Raw genomic sequence first — 23,251 nt, 5'->3', positions numbered from 1 at the left:
GTTGTCGCCGGTCTTGCGAAGGTAGAAGAAATGGCGGAACAGGGCAACGGATGGCATCACCCCCATGAACGCCTCACAATAAAAGGCGAAAAGGGACAGGAGGAGGATGGAGTTGGCATGGATGTGGAGCGTGTGAAGACCATAGTGGTGAAGGATGGCGAAGAAGAAGCGGGAGAATGGAGGTACCAGCCCCGAGTAGACGATGTGGATGAAGAAGGGGAAGAAGTTGCTGCCCACGGGCTCCGGGGCAGCGGTGGCGACCCGGAGCGCTGTCTTCTTCCATTCATTATTGTCGCTCGCTGTCAGGAGAAGCGTGGTCTGGAGCTTCTCCCCGGTCACGCAGGGCGCTAGCAGCCCTGGCTCGTACCAGGCGGAGCCGGCAGCCGGGGAAGGAGTCGTGGTCTTCTCGGTGTCCATCAACCAGAAGATTTGGTGGAAAATCGGCAGATGTGGAGAGCTCCCCCTCTGTGGGGAGAAGGGGATCTAGAGCAAGACGAAGAAGGAGCAATGAAAGCCTGGCGGCAGGCGGCACCCCTTTTGTCAGATGGAAGCAGTTGCCGAGGCAGCATGGGGAAACGGAGTCGCCCACGTCCAATCAATCGCCACACGTCATCAAGGCCGTAGGGAGTTAGGGCCCGCGGTGCTCCGCACTTGAACTTTGGCTTCACCAAGAAGCCAAGTCCGAGCGCGCCTTGGGTCCGGGGGCTACTGTCGGCGTCCTGGATTTGGGGGTATCCATCCATGCCTGCCCACGGCCCATCGAGTGACTCTATCGACGGCCTGGTACGGCCCAGCTTCAACACCAACACCACAAGACCCTCGTGAGGGGCCAAGCCTCGCGAGGCGGACGATGCCAAGACCCGCGAAGGAAGTGGCCTCCTCAGGAGGGCTCCCGAGGGGCGGAGAGTTCTATGCAAGATATCTCATGAGGGTCAGCTGACGTGAGCCATGACGACCAAGGCCAGGGGGGCACCAGGCAGGCGCCAGGCATGCGCAGAGCACATGTTTCCTCTTTGGTGCAAGGGAGGCAAGCCCCAGGCGCAGAGTCCCGAGGAATCATCCAAAGGTTTCCATTCTGGTGCAACAAGACCAAGACCGCCAGGACGGCAGGACGGAGGTCATCACCGAGCCCACCACAGCGTCATGACTAGAGGCTTTTCGCAGGCGAAGACTACTTTTTTCAGGATAAAATGTACTACTTGTCCCCTTTCAAGTCCTGCTGTTGTGGAATCCCTTCCCGCTCATATTTGGGAAGAGGACCAAGGCCACTATATATAGGACTAGCCACCACCACAGGAAGGGGACCGAAATCAGAACAAGTAGACCAGCACGCCAGCTCAAGAACACCTCACCTCCTGAGGTTTGTTCATCCTTTGTACTAGTTCATCCATAGCCCCTCGAGGCTATCCACCACACCACACTGGATTAGGGTATTAAACCACAACAGTAGCCCGAACCAGTATAAATCTCTGTGTCTTTGTGCCTCTTTGACTTCGACGTGTTAGGCTAGGGAGGATTGCGAGTAGGCAGGCTATGCAGGTTGAGATCTCCTCACGCACCCCAGAGTTCGAACCTCTCAAGGGTTTCCGGATCCCTAAATTTGACAGCCATGAAATGCCATAAGATCCTTAAGGGAAAGATCAATGATTACACTTATAACTTGAGGTTCAATCAAGAAACCATTGCACATACCTTTTTGCCTGCGCCTGCTCTCTTTGATTTTTGCAGCAAAGGAAGGTACTATGTTTGTGAGAGCGAGGCCCGTACACATAACACAAAAGTTGTGGCTGCTCAGCGGGGCTGAGGAGGCAGCACCAAGAGCCTCGGTGAGCTATCACTCTGTTTATTACGCAGGCCACGGACGATGATTACCAACTAGGCCAAAAGCCTAAGCTTGGGGGAGTACGTATTTCCATCGACATTATATTCATGTTTACACACTTTATTTCAGTTGTTGGTGTCCACACTTTTTCATTGTATTATCCATGCTAAATTTATTTTCTTGCTTTCTTCTTGTGTGTTTGAAATTTTTTGAGAAACCCCAAAAATATGTGTTGCTTCTTTTCAGTTTTTCTTTCTAGTTTAGTTAGCTATAGTGTTAAAAAGAAAACCCAAAAATATTTCTTTGTTCTTCTTTTGCTTGTTGGGAGCTTTCCCGTGTAAATAGTTTTTCTCGTTTTTCTTTTTCTTTTCTATAATTTGCTTTCTTCAAGAAAAACTAAAAACTAAAAAAAAAGCAATGTGTTTATTTGAAATCCTTTTCTTTTTATTGAGTCCTACCAAGGACAAGACCATGATGAAAATGTCGAGTGGCTGTCATATGCATTGATATTGATCTAACAAAGAGCCCAAATTACTTTGTCTTCTCCTTTTGAATAAAATGTTTGCAGATTCCAGCTTAGTCCATGACACTCTTGCACTATTATTATTTCCATATCATTTGGTCGTGCAAGTGAAAGGCAATAATGACGATATTTGATGAACTGGCTATGGCAGAGAGAAACGGGCATGAACTCAACTTGTTCTGTTTTTGTAAATATGTTTAATCTAGTATCCATGATTCAGCCTATTATGATCAAATAGGTTTGCAATGACAATTAGAGATTATAGTTTCTGATGGAATGCTTAAGTAGCTAGGAGTGGATAATGATTTATGTTGGATGTCAACATGCATTAAAATGATTGTGATGTAGTATGATGATATGGTATCCTCCTCTAAAGGTTTCAAGTGGCTTGACTTGGCACATGCTCATGCATGTAGTTGAATCAAAACCATCATAGCCTCTCTGATACTTATGTTCATGGTGTTCATATCCTACTTATGCTAGTATTCAATGTTTATTATGCATAATGCATGTTCATGTTTTCGCTCTCTAGCTGGCTGGCCCTCAACCTATTTGCTAGCCTTCGCCTGTACTAAGCGGAAATACTACTTGTGCATTAAAATCCTAAAACCCAAGTTTTTCCAGATGACTCAACCACATATACCTATATGCGGTATTACCCTACCATTCTAAGTAAATTTGCATGTGCCGCCTCTAAAATTTCAAATGAACATCTGTTTTTGTGTGCCTGGATTGTTCATAGAGTGACAGGGGGTAGTCAGTATCTTCCATGCTAAGCGGGTTATTCTCATGATGAGTGTTTATTCACTTGTCCTTGCACGAGACGGGCGGTAATAGGGATTCCCAGTCCTGACTTCAAAAATTGCATATAACTAAACAAAACTCCCTCAGGATTGTTGTTGGTATGGACAGTACCCGTGGATTCGGCTAGCCGTGGAGCGTGTATGTTGATGGAGGGGGAGTAAACATTTACTTCTATTACTTGGGAACCGCCACTAATGTGTTTAGCATTGAAGATATTGATAACTTTTGGTCGTGAAGTAAACAGGATGGGTGCATTTCCCAAAATTTCATTTATCTCTATTTTAAAGCTTCGAGCTCTAGCACCACTGTAAATCCCCTCTTCCCTCTACGAAGGGACTATCTATTTACTTTTATGTTGAGTCATCACCTTCTCAAATAAGCGCCAGATCTGAGAGCATTATTGTCATCCTCATGCATTGTCTATAGTTAATGTTGGGTGCATCATGACTGGATCTTTTCTACCATGAGTTACAATGTTTAGTCGTTGCTTGAACTTTGTAGGTGCTCTGCATTAATGTTTTGCGGTCTCAGAAAGGGCTAGCAAGATACCACTGTTGTCATATTATATCATGGTTGTTTTGACAAAGTGTTGTCATTTAAGATATCTTATTATTGCTCGCTAGTTGATTATGCCATCGATATGAGTCAAGGTAATTTATAAGAGTTACTGTCGACATGGTTAATCATAATCTTTGCTGAAAACCTGGGTGCCACTTAAGCTTATTTATGTAAACAAGAGCAAAAGAGTTCGTGAAAGTTTTTATTTTTCACTTTTAGTTTATCAACTGAATTGCTTGAGGACAAGCAAAGGTTTAGGCTTGAGGGAGTTGATACGTCTCTGATGTATCTACTTTTCCTAACGCTTTTACTCTTGTTTTGGACTCTAATTTGCATGATTTGAATGAAACTAACCCGGACTGACGTTGTTTTCAACAGAACTACCATGGTGTTTTTTTTGTGCAGAAATAAAAGTTCTATGAATGGAACGAAACTTTTTGAAGAATTTTTATACACTAAAAGAAAAATACTGGAGCCAAGAACCACCGGAGGGAGGGGCCCTGGGTGAGCACAACCCACCAGGGCGCATCCCCCTCCAGGTGCACCTAGGTGGGTTGTGCCCACCTAGTGGCCCCGCGGACCCTGATTCCAACTCTATAAAATCCTATTTTTGGAGAGAAAAATCAGGGAGAAAGAATTATCGCGTTTCACGAGATGGAGCCGTTGTCGCCTCCTGTAATTCACCGGGAGGCCAAATCTGGAGTCTGTTTGGGGCTCCGGAGAGGGGGGTCTTCGATCTTCATCATCACCAATCATTCTCCATCGCCAATTCCATGATGCTCCCCACTGGGAGTGGGTAATTCTTCTGTAGGCTCGCTGGTTGGTGAGGGAGTTGGATGAGATTCACCATGTAATCGAGTTAGTTTTGTTAGGGCTTGATCCCTAGTATCCATTATTTTCTGAGATTGATGTTGCTATGACTTTTCCATGCTTAATGCTTATCACTTTGGGCCCGGGTGCCATGATTTCATATCTGAACCATTTATGTTTTCACCATTATATCTATGTTCTAGATCTGATCTTGCAAGTCATATTCACCTGCTACGTGCGATGATTCGCAAACCCCGGAGTGACAGTATTCGTGATACTTTCCGGTGATGACCGTAGTTTGAGGAGTTAATGTATTCACTATGTGTTAATGTTTTGTTCCAGATCTCTATTAAAAGGAGGCTTAATATCCCTTAGTTTCCTTATGTACCCCGCTGCCACGGGAGGGTAGGACAAAAGATGTCATACAAGTTCTTTTCATAAGCATGTATGACTATTTGCGGAATATATTCCTACATTATATTTATGAACTGGAGCTAGTTTTGTATCACCCTAGGTTATGACTATTATATGATGAATATCATCCAACGAATTCACCGATCCAATGCCTATGAGGTTTTCACATATTGCTTTTGCTAAGTTACTATTGTTATTGTTGCTGTCACAACTACTACAAAATCATTGCTATCATTGTTACTGTTACTATTACTTTTACCACTGCTATCAATAATATCATATTACTATGCTATCGATTATCTTGCTGCAGATATTTAATCTACATGTGTGGTTGAATTGACAACTCAGATGCTAATACTTGCAACTATTCTTTGGCTCCCCGTGTGTTGAATCTATAAATTTGGGTTGAATACTCTACCCGCGAAAACTGTTGCGATCCCCTATACTTGTGTGTTATTAGTGCTTTCTAATGGGTTCGTTCTTGCGGTGCTCAATCCTAGTGACAGAAGGGGACATGACACGCATGTATCGTTACTATTAAGGGTAAAAAGATGGGGTTTATTCATACATGAGTTTTATCTTCTCTACATCATGTCATCTTACTTAAAGTGTTACTCCGTTCTTTATGAACTTAATATTCTAGATGCATGTTGGATAATGACCAATGTGTGGGGTAATAATAGTAGACGTAGAATCGTTTTGGTCTACTTGTCTCGGACATGATGCTTATATACATGATCATTGCCTTCGATATCGTCGTGATTATTTTCTTTCTATCAATTGCCAAACAGTAATTTGTCTACCCACCGTATGTTATTTTCTCGGGAGAAGCCTCTAGTGAAAACTATGGGCCCGGGGTCTATCTTTTATCATATATAACAATACTACAAATACCTTGCTGCATTTTTTCTTTCTTTATTTTATTTTGTATTTTTGTCCGATCTATCTACCAAACACCAAACAATTTAATCTTGCTCATAACCGTCAAGGGATTGCCAACCCCTTGTTTGTGTTGGTTTGCAAGGATTTGTTGTTTGTGTACAGGTGTTGTTAACAAGGTATTGCTTGGTTCTCCAACTCGATTGATAACCTTGGTTGTTAACTGAGGGAAATACTTATCTCTACTGTACTGCATCATCCCCTCCTCTTCGGGGAAATCCCAACGCAGTTCACAAGTAGCAGGAAGAATTTCTGGTGCTGTTGCCTGGGAGACATCATCAACACCTTTCAAGTACCTACGCATAAACTTTCATCTCCTTGCATTTACATTATATGTCGTTTGCCTCTCGTTTTCATCTCCACCACTTCTAATTATTATTTTTACAAAAATACAGAAAAATTATGTTTGCCTTTTGCTTGTTTATTTGCTTTTTTAGTATGACTTGCATAATTGTTCCTCCTTTCTCACCAGATTTTGAAGGTCTATACTTCAAGCAGAAACAAGGGGAAAATATGAAAGATGCTTGGATTAACCATGCCCCATAGACAACTCTTGGATTTTGCCGCAAATGGTAATTTTATTGATTGTAATGCCAACACTACTTATGAAATAATAGAGAATATATTGGGGATTCCACCACCACAAAAGGGATATGCTCTTTTTCAATAGGGAATTCAAATAATGGACAACCTGGGTGAGATGCATACAAATTTGGTTGAATTACAAAAATCCAATGAGCCTCTCAAAAATATTAGTGGAAACCTCAATCGCACTGATACTTTGATTACCTGTTGCAATAAGTAGTTAGATATTTTAGATATTAAAATTGCTTCATTCTCTGAGAATATTGGAAAATGTAAAGAACCTCATAGATTTGAGAAAACTCCTACAAAGGTTATTAAAACCAAGGATAAGAATACTTGAAACTTTGCATTATGCCTAGCTAGGGGCGTAAAACAATAATGATAGTTGGGAGGCAACACAATAGTTATCTTATTTTTCTTGTTTATTTTTGTGTTTTCTTGTGTTCACACAATTATGCTACTGTTATGATTGTGTTTTTTATGTTTTAATTAGTGTCTGTGCCAAGTAAAGCCTTTAGGATGGTTTGGTTGACAGTTGACTTGATTCTGTGAAAAACAGAAACTTTTGTGCCCAGTTCTGGAATTTTTTTAAATTCACATAAACGTGTTTTTGCTCTTATTTTTTCACATAATTGAAATAAAAATTTCCCATGTTGTCCTAATTTTTCAGAATTTTTAGAGTTACAGAAGTATGAGCATAATTCATGTTTGTACAGACTGTTCTATTTTTGACAGATTCTGTGTTCGTTGCATTGTTCTTTTTTTGGATGAATCTATGGATTGTATCGGGGGGTATAAGCCACGGTAAAGTTAGAATACAATAGGTATAATGCAATAACAAAATATGAATGGGTTTGCAATGGTACTAAAAGTAGTGATTTGTGTTCTTATACTAACGGAACTCACAAAGGTTTTGTTAAGTTCTATGTGATTGAAGTTTTTAAGTTTTGGGTGAGATCACGATGGATGAAGGAATAAGGAGTGGCAAGATCCTAAGATTGGGGATGCCTGAGGCACCCCAAGGTAATATTCAAGGACTCCCAAGCAACTAAGCTTGGGGATGCCCTGGAAGGCATCCCCTCTTTTTTCTAACAACCATCAGTAATTTTACTTGTAGCTATATTTTTATTCGTCACATATCATGAGTTTTGCTTGGAGCGTCGTGTATTATATGAGCCTTTCTTTGTTTGCTTTTTAGTTTGTCCCAATCATCTTTGCTGAACATACCTATTCAGAGAGTCACACGTTTATCATGATTTGCTCTAAGTGCTTCACTTATATCTTTTTGAGCTAGGTTGTTGCTCTAGTACTTCACTGAAATCTTTTTGAGCACGGTGGTGATTACATTTCAAAGAAATGCACTCTCATGCTTCACTTATATTATTTTGAGAGTTGATATGATTATATTTTAAAGAAATGCACTCTCATTCTTCACATATATTATTTTAAGAGTTGATTATATTTTTGCACTCTCGTGCTTCACTTAAATCTTTTTTGGAGTTGACAATAGTAATGGTAATTTGCACAAGATATGAATTTGGTCCCAAAGTGATGAATATTCAAGAGGGACATAGTAAAAGCTTTCATGAAAGATCATTGGATATGATAAGTTTGATTCCTTGCAATAGTATTGCGATATGGAGATGATAATATGTGAGTCATGTTAGTGAGTAATTGTGGTTTAGTAAGAATATTGGTGTTAGGGTTTGTGATTCACTATGCAAGCACGTAAGTCAATAGTTATGCAACAAAGTTATATCGTACTTATGGTGCATTATTCAGTGTTAGTTATGTTCAATGCATGTTTATGTCCATTTTCGTTTTTTGGTTGGTCGCTTCCCAATCTTTTTGCCAGCCTTCATTTGTACTAAACGGGAATGCTGCTTGTGCATCCAACTCCTTAAATGCAAAGTCGTTCCAAATGAGTCCACCATACCTACCTATATGCGGTATCTCAATACCGTTCCAAGTAAATTTGCATGTGCCAACTCTAATTATTCAAAATAAATTTCTGTTTTTGTGTTGCCATACCGCTCATGTGGCGGCAGGGGGTGGCCAATGTTTTCCATGCTAGGCGGGTTATTCTCATGATGAGTGTTTATTCATTTGTCATTGCACGAGAGTGTGGCGGGTAATAGGGATGCCCAGTCCCGAAATGATTTTTTTAAATATGATGATAATAATAAATTCATGTGAAAGTGTTGGTACGGAAGGCACCCGTGGAAATGGCTAGCCATGGATTGTGAAAGGATGGTGAAAAGGAAATCAACTTTATTTTCTATTTGGGAACCGCCCATAATTTTTCTAGCATGGAAGATATTGGGAACTTTCGGTGGTAGCATAGACAGGAAAAGCATGCCTCCCAAAATAATTTTATCTCTCAATTTAAGCTTTGAACTCTGGCACCTCTGCAAATCGCTGCTTCCCTCTGCGAAGGGCCTATCTATTTACTTGTAGGCAATTTTTATTTTTATTTTGAGTCGCTATCTTCTCTTATAAAGCACCATCTAGGAAACACTATTGTCATACTTGTGCATTGGATGTAGCTAATGTTGAGTGTGTTTCATGAATGGATCAATGATTGAGCATAATGGGCTAGGGATAAATTTCTTTATCATTGAGATTTTGAAAGACATGGTTGCTTGTTAGTATGCTTGAGTATTGATGTCTTCCTGTCAAATTATCCACTATTGACTGAATCATTCAAGTCCAAACGTCCATGCTACAAAAGAAAGGATTATATGATGAATATGATAGGTAGCATTCCACATCAAAAATTCTTTTTTATCATTTACCTACTCGAGAACAAGCAGAAATTAAGCTTGGGGATGCTTGATACGTCTCCAACGTATCTATATTTTTTGACTGTCCAAATGCCACGAAACATTTTGGAGATTTTTTTCTATACATAAGAGACCCTGAAAGCTTTGGGAGGGGACGAGAAGATGGAGCAGTGGCCCACAAGGCACCAGGGAACACCCGGTGGCTTGTGGGGCCCACGTGGCTCCGTTTGACATAACTCCGCCTCTATAAATTCTCTAAAATCAGGAAACCAACATGCGAGTCCACGAAATAATTTTTTTCGCTGCCGCAAGCCTCTGTTCTCGAGAGATCCCGTCTGGGGACCTTTTCTGATACTCCACCGGAGGGGGAATCAATCATGGACGGGCTCTACATCAACCTTGTTGCCCTTCTGATGATGCATGAGCAGTTTACCACAAACCTACGGGTCCATAGTTAGTAGCTAGATGGCTTCTTCTCTCTCGATGTTCTTCAGTACAATATTCTCCTTGATGTTCTTGGAGTTCTATCCGATGTAATTCTTTTTTGTGGTGTGTTTGTTGGGGTCTGATAAATTCTGAGTTTATGATCAGATTATCCATGAAAATTATTTGAGTTTTCTCTGGACTCTTATATGCATGATTGTCATAGCTTTATATTTCTTCTCCGATCTATTGATTTGGTTTTGCCAACTAGATTGATTTCTCTTGCAATGGGAAGAGGTGCTTTGTAATGGGTTCGATCTTGCGATGCTCAATCCTAGTGACAGAAGGGGACATGACACGCATGTATCATTGCTATTAAGGGTAAAAAGGTGGGGTTTATTCATACGTGTGTTTATCTTGTCTACATCACATCATCTAGACGTTACTCTGTTCTTTATGAACTTGTACTCTAGATGCATGTTGGATAGTGGTAGATGTGTGGAGTAATAGTAGTAGATGCAGAATCATTTTGGTCTACTTGTCTCGGACGTGATGCATATATATATGATCATTGCCTTGGATATCGTCATGAATATTTTCTTTTATATCAATTCCCCAACAGTAATTTGTCTACCCACCGTATGATATTTTCACGAGAGAAGCCTCTAGTGAAAACTATGGCCCCGGGGTCTATCTTTTGTCATGTATAAAAAAATACCTTGTTGTGTTTTGTTTCTTTATTTATTTTATTTTGTATGTTTGTCCAATCTATCTATCAAACACCAACAATATAATCTTGCTTGTAACCGTCAAGGGATTGACAACCCCTTGTTCGTGTTGGGTTGCAAGGATTTGTTGTTTGTGTGCAGGTGCTACTAACGAGGTGTTGCTTGGTTCTCCTACTGGATTGATAACCTTAGTTTTTAACTGACAGAAATACTTATCTCTACGGTACTGCATCATCCCCTCCTATTCGGGGAAATCCCAACATAGCTCACAAGTAGCACTCAGCAGCCTCCAGGGCTCTACAGATGATATGAGCAACCTCGCGTCGTCCCTGAGGAACACGTCCACCTACATGAACATGAACTTCTCCAACTGGAGCCAGGAGTGGGCACCTGACCAACTGCCCAATGATTTTGCCGGTTTGGGCTTGCAAAAGCCTAAGCTTGGGGGAGGTTATCGCCACTTCTACATCAAGATGTGGCAGTATTTGAATAAATTGTAATGAGGTTGTACTTAAGCTCTAGGATCTTCGAAACAATTGTGTGTGCTTTTTATTTTCTTTTACCTTTGCAATTTTTTTGTTGCAAGTTAGTTTTCAAAAATCCAAAACAAAAAATAGAATAAGTTTTGCTTTGCTCTTGTTAGTATTAAGCCCTTTTGAGTTCATTTGCATTCTGTTTTCAAAGGAGTTGATCTATGAAAAGACAACGGGGGATGCAAGAGTAAGGAAGAGAAGTGTGTAAATTCGCAACCATGAAGGTATGTCCTACGACCCTCGTGTTTTTCACTTGGATACTTAGAGTAGATGTAGTAGTTGTATGTGTGATATGTGTGGATGGGATTGAGTCTTAATAGTTGATACAAAGGTTTTGCTCTAGCAGCTGAAATAATTTTATATTATTTGTTTTCTTTAGTTTAGACAAATAAGATTATTGTGGGAACATTTTTAAAATCAAATTAAGAAAGTATAACTTTGCACAAGAGAAAGTCTTTCACGACTTGGAGTTGAGAAATTATAATGGAAGTGATGATTAACTTGCTCAACCCCATGTTGTTAGTTTTAATAGACCTAATAGCACTTGTGGATTAAATTGTCTAGAGGAACTTAGTTGAAAGGTGCGTGAGATTATGCCAAAAATCTATGTTGTGTATCTCAACATGGTCTTACAGCCTCCGGTTGGTGCCATGGACTTTGCTACTATATGTGCGTTTACGTGTGTAAATGTGGCTTCCTCACAGAAAGTGCTAGTTATCGACTATAGGGGGGTTGAATAGGCGATTTTTTATGAAAGGCTCCAAAAAGAAATGTCTTTGAAGGTAGAGGAAGCAATACAGAATCTAATAGCAACAGTGATTAAGACGAGTAGACATAGCAGGTATAGACATCATACATGCATGCATGCATTGAAGATAAAAACCAAGAAGCATGAAGACAAATGAGCAAACAGATGAATGGCTTCAGGGTATATCTTCAAACACAGGCAAGCAAGCAAAGTATTCACAGTGTGATGCGGTAAGTAAAAGAGAGAAAGGATGGAACTAGTAGCTCGGGGAAGACAATGATTTGTTTGATCAGTTCCAACTGTTGTGACAGATGTACGTTTGGTTAGGGAGGCTGAGATTGAACTCAAAAGACCTTGTCTTCACCTTATTACCCTTGATCTAAGGTCACTTAGACCTCACCCAATCACTCAAGTAAGTCTTCAAGGTAGACTTCCAAACCTTCATAGACTTTGTTCACCGGCAATCCACAATGGCTCTTGGATGCTCAAAACACGAGCTTAACCGAATGGAAGATCACAATCTTCAAGTGTAATAAGTCTTCAGTTCACTCAGAACAGAATGTCTTCAGTGATGCCCAATCACTTTGGGCTCTGGGAGTGTTGGGTTTATCCTCATAGGATTTCTCTCACAAAGGCTTCGGAGGTGGGATGCTCTCAAACGACAAAAGTCGTGCACTTAACTCGGAGCAGCCACCAACTTATGGTGGAGGTGTTTGGCTATTTATAGTCCAGGGAGCAACCCGACAAGATTTGTCCGAAATGACCTTGGGTCATTGGAAAACTGACACGTGTCCAATGGCCGGATCCAAACCCACGCGGCAAATTTACTTGGGCCCCAAGCAAAGCCGAATCAACCAACTCTAGAAGAGATTTTCTCTCATTTGTCTTTGCTCGAAGACATAGGATTTTAGATTGAGCATCACGTCAGTTTCTGACTTCGTTTACGTCGATCCCACTTGACAGTTCGATGGTTCCTATGACTCAAGAAATAAGAGAATGAAACTACCAAAATACTATGTCTTCGTGCTTCATTGTCTTCAAAGAATGTCTTCATGAGCCATTATCTTGAACATGAATGTCTTTGTGAACTACCTTTGTCTTCAATATCTTCATACATTTTTAGGGGTCATCTTCGATGGGCAAACCGAATCAATAGGGACTTCTACCTATGTTCTCATGTGAATCTCCAAAACACGTTAGTCCAACCAAATTTGCCTTCAATACTCCAAAACCAACAAGGGGTGGAACTAGATGCGCTTACAATCACCCTTCTTGATGTTGTGCTCAGGACACCGCTGGCTAATGAAAGATCCACCAAGAGCAATAGCTAGGATTTTGGCTATGAGTTTGTTACCGTACATAGCAGCAACACTACAAACGAATATTATTCGGCTTTGTCTTGAATAGGTGTGTATGTGGTAAGTAAAGGGGACTGATCAAAAGAGATCAAAAGAGACATTATTACTAAGGGTCCATAGTTCCCAAACATTAAGCCACAGCGAAAACCTATGCATGATCACTTATTTCGCATAATCTCCTTCACGTTACAATCAAAGTTCCAACAAAAAATGATCGAAACAAAGTGTTTAAGAGCCTACAAGAGGATAAAATTGTGGGTGTGTTCAAGAGCACTTGAGCATCATGTTTCACTACATGCTCTCTATTGCCTAACTTATGTTTTCATGGCATTATACTAAGAAACTCTTCCATGCATTCCCAACAAGCAAGTGTTATCTAGATTAAATGAAATGAAGTGTTGCAAAGTTGTTTGATCTAGTAGATCAGAAACTTTGTGTTGATTATCTTTGCTTCACTGACACTTGCACTATAACCATGCCCCCACTATATCTATGATAAGTTCTCAGGTCAAGAAGCGGAGGCCTATCTACGCATACCGATCGTAAGTGAACCAAAACTTCTCATTATTTTGGTTTAAACAACTGAGTTCCTTATGCTACCAATTTATCTCCATGTTGCTCGAGGATGATCAACTTTAAGCTTGGGGAGTTGATGAGTGATATTTTTACACTCATTTCAACCTTGTTTAAACCAACATATTTCAATAAAATAGAGATATTCGCTCCGGTATTGCCACAAGTGACTAATGAATGCAAAGGATTCCACAAATCCTCTCATTGATATTTCTCCATAGGAAACTGGCTAAAAAGGGAAGATATCACGTGGGAGAAGGGAAAGAAAGGAAAATGGAGAAGAAATAAATCACCAGAAGGTGTCAATGATGGAAATATGCCCTAGAGGCAATAATAAAATGGTTATTATTATATTTCCTTAATTATGATAAAGGTTTATTATTCATGCTTCTATTGACCGGAAACTTAAATACATGTGTGGATACACAAACAAATACTGTGTCCCTAGTGAGCCTCTACTAGAATAGCTCGTTGATCAAAAGATGGTTAAGGTTTCCTAACCATAGACATGAGTTGTCATGTGATAATGGGATCACATCATTAGGAGAGTAATGTGATGGACAAGACCCATCCTTTAGCTTAGCATATTGATCGTTCAGTTTATTGCTATTGCTTTCTTAATGTCAAATAAATATTCCTTCGACTATGAGATTATGCAACTCCCGGATATTGGAGCAATACCGTGTGTGCTATCAAACGTCAAAATGTAACTGGGTGATCATAAAGATGCTCTACAGGTATCTCCGAAGGTGTTTGTTGAGTTGGCATAGATCAAGATTAGGATTTGTCACTCCGAGTATAGTAGAGGTATCTTTGGGCCCTCTCAGTAATACACATCATAAGAAGCCTTGCAAGCATAGTGACTAAGGAGTTAATTGCAAGATGATGTATTATGGAACGAGTAAAGAGACTTGTCATTAACGAGATTAAACAAGGTATGAAGATACCAACGATTGAATCTCGGGCAAGTAACATAGCGATGGACAAAGGGAATTACATATGTTGTCATAAGGTTTGACCGATAAAGATCTTCGTAGAATATGTAGGAGCCAATACGGGCATCTAGGTTCCGCTATTGGTTATTGACCGGAGAGGTGTCTCGGTCATGTCTACATAGTTCTCGAACCCGTAGGGTCCGCACGCTTAATGGACATGACGAGGAGCTCCGTAATGGTCCGGAGGTAAATATTGATATATAGGACGATAGTATTCGGACACCGTAAGAGTTTCGGAGTGCACCGGGTAGTTATCGGGTCACGGGAAGGGGTTGTGGACACCCCGGGTAACTATATGGGCCAAATGAGACAAAGGAGGGGACAGACCATCCCACTAGGGGGCTGGTGCGCCCCTCTCCTTGGCTGGCCGGACCTAGGGGAAGGAAAGGGGAGGGGTGGCCCCTCCCGCCTTTCCCTCCTCATGAGAGAAAGAAAAGGGGGTGCCTCCTCCACCTGCCTTCCTCCCACACTCAAATAAGGAAGGGGGCGCAGCTTGGGGAAGTCCCCAAGTAGGATTCAGCCCTACTTAGGGGGGGGGGCCTTGGCCTCTACCCTCTCGCCCACCTATATATATGTGGGATGGGGGCGCCACACAAAACCACGACAACCTCTTAGTTGTGTGCGGCGCCCCCCTCCATCGTTTATACCCTCAGTCATTTTTTCGTAGTGCTTAGGCGAAGCCCTGCGAAGATAGAATCACCATCACCATCACCACGCCGTCGTGCTGCTGGAACTCATCCACTACCTCTTCGTCTTGCTGGATCAAGAAGGCATGGACGTCACCGAGCTGAATGTGTGCTGAAAGCGGAGGTGTCGTACGTTCGGTACTTGACCGGTTGGAGCGCAAAGAAGTTCGACTACATCAACCTCGTTACTAAACGCTTCCGCTTATGGTCTATGAGGGCACATCGATACACTCTCCCCCTCGTTGCTATGCATCTCCATGGATAGATCTTGCTTGTGTGTAGAATTTTTTTTGTTTCCCATTCAACGTTTACCAACGGTGGTATGAGAGCCAGGTCTATGCGTAGATGATATGCACGAGTAAAACACAAAGAGTTGTGGGCGGTGATAGTCATACTGCTTACCACCAACGTCTTATTTTGATTCGGTGGTATTGTGGGATGAAGCAGCCCGGACAAACCTTACATGTCCACGCACATGAGACCGGTTCAACCGACTGATATGCAACTAGTTTTGCATAAAGGTGGCTGGCGGGTGTCTGTTTCTCCTACTTTAGTTGAATCGACTTTGACTATGGCCGGTCCTTGAAGAAGGTTAAAACAACAAACTTGATGAATCACCATTGTGGTTTTTGCGTAGGTAAGAACGATCTTGCTAGAAGCCTGTAGCAGCCACGTAAAACTTGCAACAACAAAGTAGAGGATGTCTAACTTGTTTTTGCAGGGCATGTTGTCATGTGATATGGTCAAAGACTTGATGTGATATATGTTAATGTATGAGATGATCATGTTTCGTAATATCGACAACCGCCAGGAGCCTTAGGGTTGTCTCTTTATTGTATGAAGTGCAAACGCCATGTAATTGCTTTACTTTATCGCTAATCCTTACCAATAATTGTAGAAGCAATAGTTGGTGAGACGACCCCAACACAATGATGGAGATCAAGGTGCCGAGCCGGTGACGATGGAGATCATGATGATGCTTTGGAGATGGAGATCAAAAGCACAAGATGATGATGGCAATATCAAGTCACATATTATGATTGCATGTGATGTTTATCCTTTATGCATCTTATTTTGCTTAGAACGACGGTAGCATTATAAGATGATCCCTTCACTTAATATCAAGATAAAAGTGTTCTCCCTGAGTATGCACCATGCTACCTCTTGAGCTTGCATTGGTTTTCCCTTGAAGAGGAAAGGGTGATGCAGAAAAGTAGCATAAGTATTTCCATCAGTTTTGAGAACCAAGGTATCAATCCAGTAGAAGACGACGCACAAGTCACCGAATACCTACACAAACAATCAAGAACCTTGCAACCAACATGATAAAGTGGTTGCCAATCCCTTCACGGTCACTCGCAAAAGTGAGATCTAATATAGATAATAAAGTAAATATTTTGTTATTTTTGTTGCATAGATTGGAAAGTAAAGATTGCAAAAATAGTAAACGAGATTCACAATATTGAAAAGAGATGCAATATAATGGAAAAGAGACCCGGGGGCCATAGGTTTCACTAGTGGCTTCTTTCGAGATAGCATAATTATGGTGGTTGAACAAGTTACTGCCGAGCAATTGATAAAAAAGCGCATAATTATGAAGACATCTAAGGCAATGATCATGAACATAGGCATCACATCCATGTCAAGTAGACCGAAATGATTCTGCATCTACTACTATTACTCCACACATCGACCGCTATCCAACATGCATCTAGAGTATTAAGTTCATAATAACAGAGTAACGTATTAAGCAAGATGACATGATGTAGAGGGATAAACTCAAGCAATATGATATAAAAACCATCTTTTTATCCTCTATCTCAACAATACAATACGTGCCTTGCTGCCCCTACTGTCACTGGGAAAGGACACCGCAAGATTGAACCCAAAGCTAAGCACTTCTCCCATGGCAATAAAGATCAATCTAGTAGGCCAAACTAAACCGATAATTCGAAGAGACTTGCAAAGATATCAAATCATGCATATAAGAATTCAGAGAAGAACCAAATAATATTCATAGATAATCTTATTCATAAATCCACAATTCATCGGATCTCGGCAAACACACCGCAAAAGAGTATTACATCGAATAGATCTCCAAGAACATCGAGGAAAACTTTGTATTGATAATCAAAGAGAGAGAAGAAGCCATCTAGCTAATAACTATGGACCTGAAGGTCTATCGTAAACTACTCACGCTTCATTGGAGAGGCAACGTTGTTGATGTAGAAGCCCTCCATGATCGATTCCCCCTCCGGCAGATTGCCGGAAAAGGCCCAAAGATAGGATCTCACGGGTACAGAAGGTTGCCGCGGTGGAAAAGTGGTTTCGTGGCTCCCCCTGATGTTTTTAGGGTATAAGAGTATATATAGGCGAAAGAAGTACGCCGGTGGAGCTACGAGGGGCCCACAAGGGTGGCGGGCATGCCTACCCCCTGGGCGCACCCTCCTGCCTCATGGACGCCTCGTTGCGTCTCTGACTTCAACTCCAAGTCTTCTGGTTTGATTTCGGTCCAAGAAAGATCATCGCGAAGGTTTCATTCCGTTTGGACTCCGTTTGGTATTCCTTTTCTGCAAAACTCTAAAATAGGCAAGAAAAACAGAAGCTGGCAATGGGCCTCGGTTAATAGGTTAGTCCCAAAAATAACATAAAAGAGCATATTAAAGCCCATTAAACATCCAAAACATATAATATAATAGCATGGAACAATCAAAAATTATAGATACATTGGAGATGTATCACACCATTGCCAAAGTTCATCGTTCCGAAGCACCATGTGATGATCAGGTGTGACAGACTCTACATTCACATACAACGGGTGTAAGACAGTTTCGCACTCGCAGAATACTTGGGTGAAACTTGACGAGCCTAGCATGTACATACATGGTCACGGAACACTGGAGACCAAAAGGTCGAACGTGAGTCATATAGTAGATATGATCAACATAGAGATGTTCACCATTGATGACTAACCCATCTCACGTGATGATCGGACATGGTTTAGTTGATTCGGATCATGTATCACTTAGATATCTTGAGGGATGTTTATTTAAGTGGGAGTTCATTAGTAGTTTGATTAGTTGAACTTAATTTATCATGAACTTAGTCTTAATAGTTTTGCATATCTATGTTGTAGATCAATAGCTCGCGATATAGCACCCCTATTTTTGATATGTTCCGAGAGAAAACTAAGTTGAAAGATGATAGTAGCAATGATGCGGACTGGGTCCGTGATCTGAGGATTATCCTCATTGTTGCATAGAAGAATTATGTCTTTGATGCACCGATAGGTGACAAACCTATTGCAGGAGAAGGTGTGGACGTTATGAACGTTTGGTAAGCTTGATATGATGACTACTTAAAAGTTTAGTGCGCCATGCTTTACGGCTTAGAACCAGGACTTCAAAAAGGTTTTGAAAGCCATGCAGCATATGAGATGTTCCAAGAGCTGAAATTGGTATTTTAGACTCATGCCCGTCTCGAGATGTATGAGACCTCTAATTTGCCTACAAGATGGAGGAGAATAGCTCAGCCAGTGAGCATGTGCTCAGAATGTCTGGGTACTACAATCGCTTGAATCAAGTGGGAGTTAATCTTCCAAATAAGATAGTGATTGATAGAGTTCTCTAGTCACTATCACTAAGCTACTAGAACATAGTGATGAACTATAATATGCAAAGGATGACGAAAACGGTTCCCGAGCTCTTCACGATGCCGAAATCGACGAAGGTCTAAATCAAGAAAGAGCACCAAGTGTTGATGGTTAAACAAGACCACTAGTTTCAAGAAAAAGGACAAGTGAAAGAAAGGGAACTTTAATAAGAACGACAAGCAAGTTGCCACTCCCGTAAAGAAGCCCAAAGTTGGACCTAAGCCGGAAACTAAGTGCTTCTACTGCAAACACTACAAAAAAAACACTTCCGTGATGATATGTGTTTGTCACAGTAGGTCGCGTTTTCTGTCATGCATGTACATCCATGACAATTTTATGACAGAATCAAGATAGTCATACATGTGCTGTCGTAGAAGTGTTACATGACATTACCAAAATTATCATCACGAAAGTGTCCACTTCCATGACGATAAATCGCGCATCACAGAAGTGCTTTCGTCAAGAGTGACCGACACATGGCATCCACCGTAACAGAACGCCGTTAAGCTATTGGGTCGGGTTTTGGATCCGATAACCCGTTAACAGCCCCGACCAATGGGGATTTTCCACGTGTAAAATCATCGTTGGCTAGAGGAAACATGTGTCGGCTCATCGCTGGGACAGATGCCATCCACTCATTGGACAGAAGGCGCCTATGATACGTCGACACGTGGCACGACCCAATAGAGGCCTACTCTTGTGAAAAGGCCGGCCCGTTTGACTTGGTCAAAAGGTGGCGGGCCGGCCCATGGAAAGCCTGTTAACGGCCTGTTCGCATATAGCCCATTTACAGCCCGCTAACCCGAGGCCCTTTATGCCCTATTCGAATTAGGCCCAATAGCGTCATCTGGGCCATCCAATATGATTCCATCCCGTTTTCACTTCTGGCCCATGTATGGCCCATGACGTCTTTCGGCCCATATGAGGCCCTATGTAACTCTTGGCCTGTTAACGGCCCGTGGTGAAACTGGCCCGTAATGAACAGTGTATCACTTTACACCCATTAACGGCCCATGGTGAAACTGGCCCATAAAGAACAGTGTATCACTTTATACCCATTAACGGCCCGTTATTCCGTTGGGCCATTTCCAGCCCATGTTATCTTTCGGCCTTCTTAGAGCCCATTTATTCTTGGGCTCATTTCCAGCATTCATTTACTTACGTCCCCTTACTGTTATTTTTCTGCTTGTGGGCCAAATTCAGCCCGTGGTTACAGTCGGCCCATTTATGGTCCGTTAATACGTTGGGCCGATTTCATAGAGTCATCAAATACAGCCTATTAACGATGGCCCGTTATGGTCGGCCCATGAACGGACGATTCCAACTCTAGCCCGTTTACGGCTAGAATGCGGTCTGTTTGGCCCATGTTTGGCCAATCAATCATTCGGCCCGTATAAGGCCCATTGATGATACGGCCCGTAGAAGTCCCATTGTTTCTACGGCCCGTAGAAGGCCCACTGTTTCTACGGCCCGTAGAAGGCCCACTGTTTCTACAGCCCATAGGAGGCCCAATGTCACTACAGTAAATATTAGCCCATGGTTATTGTGTCCTAGTTTTAAAAAATAGGTTATTGCAGCCACTAGCAAACCGCAGAAAAAGAACTGCACTGACTACAAGCAAACAAATAAACAAGACCACAAGGAAATAAATAAGCAAGCAACTTACACTAGGCTATCACGGCTATTACACCTATTACATCCACTGGGCATCAAAGTTCGCCACCACTGCAAGTATAGGGAAAACAGCAGCATATAAACGCCGCAGCAAAACAAGTCCAGAACTGAAACCACTTCAGAAGAGCTCAAGAAACAATATCCTAGGTACCCATAATGCTAGCAAGATGCTTAGCAAGCTTATTAACTTTCTCTTGTTTGGCGCTTAAGTCCTCCAGCTCTTGCTATTGCACAAGAAAGTATTCATTTGAATTCTGCAGGGACTTCCTCAGTCCTTCCGCTTCCTATCGCATAACATCTGATCGATGTCTTTAAACTTGAAGTTGAGACTGAAGAAGCCGAACTGATTCAGGCAACGAGTTCGAAGAGCTGGTGCCAGCAGTGGTAGCCAGTAACTCGAACACTACATCAAGACAGGACTTTGGGGTTGTCTCAGTGTCTTCAATATAGTTTTTATCAGCTTTCTTGGAGACCAATAGGGATGTCTCACTATCTAGAACCTTATCTGCATTACTTCCTTTACCATTGCATAACAGGGTACTCTTCTCCAATATTTTATCTGTGTTCTAAAAGAGAAACAAAGCAACACATCTCAGGTTTACAATGTAGTATATGAAACTCATTTTGGTAAACAAGTTCAGTAGTAAGGTGGACAGGATAACAGCATGAAACAAACATATATCTATGTAGTATGGTCACTGTATGGTCTATATCATTCTAGTTTATGTTGCCAAATCAAGATAGATACAGTTCGAATCATATCTATTTAGGACAAAGTAGCATAGACAGAATATAAGTGTGGGAAACTACACAGCAATAACAACACTTGTAATGTGCATGGCATGAGAACATAATTGTTTATTCAATTGAAACTGAAATCAACATAGAGCAAGTTACAACAGCAAACAGCCAAACACGTTGAAGAAACAGGTTTAAAACATACCTATTGCGCCATTGGAGTTTCAATTGCATCCTTCAAATTTGAAATTAGTTGGTATCAGTAAATACAGTGATGCAAGAGCAAAGTAGTATGAACCGTAGCTACGGAACCTGACCTGAGAACAATTCTTCTTCTGCTTTCAGCGTTGACTTCGGGTTCAGAGTGGTGGTCCTCGTGATTTGGGCACTGCAGTTGCCTTACTAATTGCTCGTGTTTGGGTGCTCTATGGTGGAGACGGTGTTGTGTCAATGGGAACTGGGTGTCTATCTGCTGGGGTTGGGGTTAGAAGGGGTGTGCCTGCTTCTTTATCCAACTAGGTAGGGGTACAATCTGCATGAGTGTGGGTTATGTGTGGTGGGGCTGGTTCTTGGGCAAGTACAACCGTGGTTCTATCTACGTCGACAGGTAGCACGATCTTTTCTGAAGACCGTGTTTTTACTCCCACAGATACTGCCATCACTCCCTCCAATTGAAATGGCTGATAAACAAGAAAAGTAATTGAATGTGCAGACATTGTAAGATAGACATGTGCAATGGATAGTAGGGAAGAAAACAGGGCATGAAATAATTCACATTTATGTTGTCTAAGCAAACAGACTAGAAGGGCATAATTTCACATATATGATGGCTAATTAAACATGATAGCATGACACAATTTCACATGTATGATAGCTAACTAAACAGGATAGAATGACATACTTCAAAATATGATGACTATGTAAACAATATGACATGATATAACTATATGATGTGTCTATTAAAGTGGTTGGCATGCCATAAATCACAAACATGCCGTCGATGGAAACATGATGGCATGATATAATTCACGGATAGAATGACATAATTTAAAATATGATGACAATGTAAACATGATGAGATGATATAACTATATTATGTCTTTAGAAAATGGGTTGTCATGCCATAATTCAGATACATGCTGTCTATATAAACATCATGGGATGACATAATTCAAATATATGATTTATATACTAAGGAAGTGAGCAGAGGGTAATCGCATATATGATGTGTCAACTAAGGAGATGACATTCAATATTGTGTATATGATGTAAAAACTAAGCATTGCAATACAACATATGCATTATATGAGTAATATAACCCTGCCAAGTTTGAGCATACACCTCAGGGGGATAATAGGACTGGTCATCTGCCTCTGAATCCTCCTCTGAAGAGCTATTTGTAACTAGCAAGATATCTGCTTCAGTAGGTAGCATTGTCTGCTCCGAAGACCTTGTTTTCACTCCAGATTTCTCCATGACCAATTCAAATGGCTGATGCACAGGAAGAGCAGTTGAATATACAAACATTGTCGACAAAAGCAATGAGAAATACAAAAAAAGGACGACATGATATAATTCACATATATGACGCTTGCCTAAATAGCATGGCATTGCATAATTCACATACATAATGCCTTGCAACAAGATATCGTTGCATAATTCACATATATAATGTCTTGCAACAAGATGGCATTGCATAATTCACATATATGGTAATTAGACACTAAACAGGTGCCATTCACAAAAAGCATGTCTAAACTAAGCAAATGACATAGCAATGCAAGATACCATACGCACGATATGAGAAACATAACCCAGCCAAGTTAGGGCATGCACCTCGGGGGGGAAATACGACTGGTCATCTGTCTCTGAATCCTCCTCTGAGGAGATATCGGTAACCAGCAA

Source organism: Triticum dicoccoides, chromosome 3B (genome assembly GCF_002162155.2).
Source record: "Triticum dicoccoides isolate Atlit2015 ecotype Zavitan chromosome 3B, WEW_v2.0, whole genome shotgun sequence".
Lineage (NCBI taxonomy): Eukaryota > Viridiplantae > Streptophyta > Magnoliopsida > Poales > Poaceae > Triticum > Triticum dicoccoides.
This window is presented reverse-complemented; position numbering follows the sequence as displayed.